Source organism: Nicotiana tabacum, chromosome 24 (genome assembly GCF_000715075.1).
Source record: "Nicotiana tabacum cultivar K326 chromosome 24, ASM71507v2, whole genome shotgun sequence".
NCBI lineage: Eukaryota > Viridiplantae > Streptophyta > Magnoliopsida > Solanales > Solanaceae > Nicotiana > Nicotiana tabacum.
Window position 1 is genome coordinate 55,582,230 of NC_134103.1, and position 6,745 is coordinate 55,588,974.

The following is a 6,745-nucleotide window of genomic DNA, read 5'->3' on the forward strand; positions in this document are numbered from 1 at the left end:
AAACGTAGACGAACCCCGTCAAATTTTTCGCTTTGTATTTCCCGTTCTCAGATGTACTAAAAATATAAAACATAGTAAAGTCATAGATATATATTATGCTTGCTTGTTTTCAATATTATCTATTTGCTAAACACTTAGGGTGAAGCGGATATAGTTAATAATCGGATTAAATTACGATATTGTGCGATAGCTAATTTGTAAAGTTTGTGCATTTATTTATCTAGGTTGTTGAATATATTCTATAGTATGGTTAATCTATATAGGTGTACCAAGAGCTAATTAAATTAGTCATGGGCATAGATAATAGTATAACATAATCCTTCCCTAAAGTAAATAACTTACACTAGCATACTTGTTGAAACAACTTACTTGTGAATGATATTTTTTTTAACTCACATTCAATTAAGTATGACTTTTGAACAAATTTAGCATAACACAATCATGTGAGATATTAGATTCTTTTCCTTATCACTCTTAAAGTAATAGATTTGGTGTGTGATTTGACATGATAGCTTCAATTGTAATTTGTCTTAACATCTCATCAAAATAATCCAATTTTAGAATACATGATTGTATAATATATAACTCTCTACTTCTTTCAATCTTTTATTTATATTCATTCATTTGATAACTTTTTTATATATTTTTATTTATCAAATAAATCATTAAAAGTCATTAGTCATTCATATGATAATTTTTAAACATAATTCTTCTTTCTTCTCATTTTAATCAATTATTTTAAACATATTTTTTTTTTGGTGTCTTATTCATTTTACCAAAATGACCTTGGACATAAATCAAATCTTTTCAAGCATATTCTTTTATTACATTCATTATATTAATTTATAAATTCTTTGTTTGTCGCTACATATTTTGTACATAAATTATAAAATATATAATTTTTCATGTATTTTGCCATGAAACATATTTTATTATACGTAGAATACTAAATTATTATTTGTAAATATTAGTTTGATTATGAATATTTGTAATTAATTTATTTTTGAACTTCAAGTAAAATATTGAAAAGGTGTATTTCAAGTGAAATAATAGTTTTCCAGAACAATATTTTATGAATCTCGAGGGATGCCTAACACCTTCCTCTTGAGATAACTTGAACCTTTACCTAGAATCTCAAAGGTTTTGCATAACATAATTTAGTGTACATCATGTAGTGCAGTATAGGTGTCCTAGTATACCTTAAATACTAGGTGGCGACTCTAAACTCCAAATTAACCTTGTAGAGTACTATAAGTTGTACATTGGTTTGACTTGTGCAAAATAGGGCGCAACAACATAGCGTCTCTGTTGGGGATACTTAAAGTTCTAACCACAATGGACTTGATCAATTACTTGAGGGATTACACGTTCTCCAATACTCCAACTTCTAGTCTTTATGTCACATACTTCAAGCTATATATTCTCTTCTTCAAGTTGTATACTATTTGCTTCAAGCTGTATATTTATTGCTTTAAGTTGTATATTCCTTACATCAATTCGTATATTCTTCGTCGCATGCTTCAAGTAGTATATTCTTTGTCATGCGCTTCAAGTGGTATATTCTTTGTTATGCGCTTTAAGTGGTATATTCTTTATCATATACTTTAAGTGGTATATTCTTTGTCACACGCTTCAAGCGGTGTATTCTCTGTCATGCTTATATTGTATATGCTTCCCACATGCCTATGTTGTATATTCTGCTATATATGATTGTGTTGTATATTCTTTGCCACATGCTTTTGGTGTTGTCTTATTAAATTGTGATTACTTTCCTATAGACTCTTGGTCGTACACAGTCACACACAAGTCACGTGAGGGTTGTTTGTTCACCCCTCTGAACCTTCTTTCAAAACTCCTTAGTTTCATAGATTGGCAGACGAAGTTAACTACGTACCATCTCCCAGTTGTCCTAAACTCATGCTCGAATCTAGGTAAATCTACTCTTAGAATTTCTAGGTCACTGTACATACAATATTGCAGCTTGCTTTAGCTGAATTAATCCTTGCATATACTTTACTAGATACATATTCTTTGCATGCCATTGTTATATATTCTTTATTTGTTATATGTACACTCTATTTGTTATCAATTATTAGGTTCTCTTTGTCTGACTAAACTCGGGTTGACTTGTGTTGAACATTGACCTCTCAAATGCAGATACCTATTCCGGTCTTGATGACCATCCCCATAATCATACCATCCTTTGAACTCTACCATCCATTTCCAAAGATACATCAATTCAGTTTGGTACATCTTCTACTGATTTGATGTGTTTCTTCTCAATCAGATCTCACACTTTCATTAACTTCCGTCATTTGAGACAGATCCATGTGCTATGCTACTATTTGTCTCTTATTCGAGAGTTACCATTCTCCACCCACCCACCCAAGGTTTCTCATTCATAATCATATTTCTTCTCAATGAACAATAATTTATTCATCATAACCATACAGATCTCACAGTTCCAGTAGTTGGCCTTAACTACATTTTGACCTGATTCTTTCCCTAGCAGGATACATAGGCAACCCTACATAAGAGTTCAGTCTCCCCACTGTTTTAAAATAATTTCCTCGGTACTGAAAACTGGGGAGGTTCTTTTGGAACAGTGCGGTGATGCTCTCAATCCAGAAATATTCGAGAGCGTCAACAAAATTTCACCCAAAATCCAAATCTCAAATATACCTTACCGGTCTTACTTCGATCCTCACTCAACTTAAATTCAAAAATATGGGATGCAAGTCTTTTCTTCACACATCTGGCTACGGAGCCGTGGTGTCCACTCCCACTTTCCCAAATTCAAGAATTCATTACAAGTCAACCACTTTTGTAACAGGGGCAGGTTGTTGGTTAGCCTCCGAGGAGGGTCATGCTCGCACGGCTCAGACAAAAGAAGAGAAACCAAAGCCTCAAGGCAACTCAAATCGATCTCCCTCCCTTAAATCTAAGATTTTTTCTTTGGACGTATGAGGGACAACATCATCTCCGGGACCATCATGGAATGCCAACATCATGTTCCCGACCATAGACGGATACATCACTAACCACACGGCCTAACTCTGCATCCTCTCAACATTGTAATACTGTTTGTAAAGGACTCTAACATTTTCTCCTTTGATATTTGCAGGTACATCATCCCGGACACTTCACGAGAGATAACATCTGGTCTCGGACTTGGTGGAACATCAGTCAGAGAGTCAAAGGAGTAGCATTTTTACAATAAACTCTATCATTTTTTATGACTTCGCTGCTCTCACCACTTTTCTATATTCAGATCAGAACGTCGTTTCCCGGTTGCCAACCGGGGACTATCATTAAACGGTTCCCGTGGATGGCCTAAAGGTGCATCGCCTTGGGACTGCTCGGGAAATAACATCCAACAACTCAAGTTCTTACGATCCGTAAAGATCTGGCACTTTTCCCGACGATAATAAGCTCATGAGCTTGGTCTTACTTCACCATCGAGAAAGGAAAGAAAGGAATGAATCTTATGCTAGTCAGGTCCACTCCTCGACAAAAAATCAGGATACATTCAGGGAAATTCAAACTAAGGTTCTATTTCAACACAGAACAAATGGGACAATATACAGAGAAAGAGGTGTGATACTTGGCAGAGCTCAGAGAAGGAAGAGATAAGAGGGCCCAAGCAGTGGGAGGAGCCATGGCTCAGACCGCGTGCCTGTTGAAGAATGAGCTGGCGACTCATAGGCAAAAAAGAGTGTTTTCGCCGTTGGTGTTCTTTCCGATCTCTACGCATTGATGAAAGAAAGAAAAAAACTTTTACTCTTTCAGTGAAGCTTAAACTGTCTTGTATCATCGGACATTGTGGATCATCAATCGAACAATCAGGGGAGTGTTAGTTGTACAATCACTTCTTAATTTCATCATTTTATGACGACACTACTCTCACAATATTTTTATATCTTGATCAGATTATCGCCCCGACTAATAGCCGGGAAAGATCACAAAAGGTTCCCGTGGACAACTGGAAAGTCGCAACAAAACATCCCTGCAATCAATTGGGAGACAATCATAACAACTGTCTTGCAAACAGTCAGGGGGCATCGAAGCAACTGTTCGAAGGAGCAACTAGGGCACATCTTCTGGATGAAGACACTTTTCAACCCCAGAGATACCACACCCAATTCCTTGATACAATTAATATTGTTAGTTGCAATTCCTTGAAAATAAGAGAGTAAAAGAAGTGGTACAGTCCATACACCTTATACTCTCCACCCTTCACGAACAACATATACCTGATTCTTGACCTCGTGTCAAGATACATAGGCAACCTATAATGGACTCGGTTTTTGTTGTCCTTAACTGGACGAATCATTCAAGTATGGCAACTTGGGTCATAGTTGACCGAAGATCCTTACAAAGGGATCATTCCCAAAAAACTCAAAAAAATATAATAAACATCTGTATATTTTCCTCTGTTGCTTCTCTAGAAGTCTTCCCATGAATCATCAACATCAAAATCAAAAAATATTACCCTCATTCCTTGAAGAAATTATAAAATTCAAAACATCTTTCCTTTATCTCTAATCTTCCTAAACTACGTTTCACCTGATTCTCGTTTCGACGTGATATGTAGGCAACCTTTGGGTTCGGTCACATTTTTCAAAAAAAAAAAATCAAAAAACCAATCAAGGACCCTTCTCGGGTTCGATCTCATTTTTGATAACCAAATAATACTCACATCGTGCGGAGATTTTAAATTCTTCTCTCTCCCATCACGTGGAGATTTTATATTGCAGTCACTCCCATCGTGTAGAGATTATCAATTCCTATCTCTCCCCTCGTATGGAGATTATTCATTCATGTCTATGCTCCGATATCACATCGAAATGATACTACAACCCATCAAATATTCTCATCGCATGGAGATTCAAATTTTCATTCATGTCTATACTCCGATATCGCATCGGAATAGTACTACAGCCCGTCACATCCTCCCATCGTGTGGAGATTCGAATTTTACTTTCCTGTCCATGCCGCGATATCGCATCGGAATGGTACTACAGCCCATCAAATCCTCCCATCGCATGGAGATTAGAATTTTACTTTCCTGTCCATGCTCCGATATCCCATCCGAACGATACTACAAGCTGTTGAATACTCCCATCGCGTGGAGATTTGAAGTTGCATTTCTGTCACTCCCATCGCATGGAGATTTACTTTCCTTTCAATGCTCCGATATCTCTTCGGAACAATAACCACAAAGCCCATCCAACTTTTAATGCTCCGATATCGCTTCGGAACGGTACCAAAGCCCATCTAACTTTCAATGCTCCAATATCGCTTCGGAACGGTAACGACAAAGCCCATTTTACATCCAGTTCTTTCTATGAAAAGTCACAAAAAAGATGATTAAGTCAAAATTCAAAATAAAATTGAAATGAAATGAAAATATAAAAATATATTTCTTTCTATCCTCCTGAACTACGCTTGACCTGATTCTCATTTCAACGAGATATGTAGGCAACCTTCGGGTTCGGTCTTATTTTTTCAAAACTCACATAAAAATATGATTAAGTAAAAAAAAAAAGGAAACTCTCCCTCGGGTTTGGTCCCATCCATTAAAAATCACAAAATAATGAAGGAAAAAATATCTATTTAAGAAAATAAAAAAAATAACAATATATATATGATCAAAATATTGACTTGGTTGGTACCATCATAGTTAGGAGCGTGCATGAGAAAGAACAAGTATAAAATTGGTATGATGGAGAGTGTCAGCTTCGTGGTAAACCATAGATTCCTATAGTACATCTTAATTATACCTTAGTAATGCTTAAAAAATCTTGTGCTTACAGTTAGGGTAAGAACAAAGCCGACCTCATCATTTTATGCGCAATGTTTGGTGAGCCTAGATTAAAATTTATTGCATTGCATTGTAGATCTAGAACTTGGCCTGAATGTCTGTTGAGGCAAAATCCTGAGTCACGCTTGATTTAGGAAAGGATCGTAGGCTTTCTTTGACCCGTTTGAGCCTTTCGAGCCTACCAAATGACATCGATCCGTAGCAATCTGTAATGACCAGATCGGTCGTTTTGAGCATTTGCATTCCGTTCAGCTGTTTGAAGTCTTGAGTAGCTTCATATAATGATTATGACTTGTGTGAATCGTCGGTTCTGGTTTTTGGGTAATCCGGAGTTGATTTGGAAGAATGATTCTCAACTAGGAAGCTTTAAGTTAGAAGAGTTGACCAAATTTGACTTTTGTGTATTCGACCTCGGATCGGAGTTTCTGTAACACTCCATAAATTTAAATTAGTTATGGATGCATTAAATGAGTATTAACGTGACCTTTTAACATGTGAAGTCCTATCAGGATGAGTATGGGTGGAAACAATTATTTTGGAATCAAGACCGGGAGTGAGGTGCATAAAATTTGATAGAATCGACTAAGTTTATGAGAGGTCCGTCTTACAACCTTAGACAGTGCAAGGCCATGAAAAATCACTGCCTTAAATAGTGAAAGGCAATGAAACCTCACGGCCATAGACAATTCAAGGCACTGTCCATGGCATTAACCTTAATGCCCCTGACAGTGCAATGCACTGTCCAGGGTATTAACCTCAGCGCCCTTGACAGTGCAAGGCATTGTAGTTTTGGCGCCTTGCACAGTTATTTTGGCACCCCTGATGATGCCCCGCGCTGATGGTTTTTATCCGAGCTACTTTTATTTTCTCTTATTTAAACCCCACCTCGTTCCCTACAACCCCAAACACGTACATTTTCTC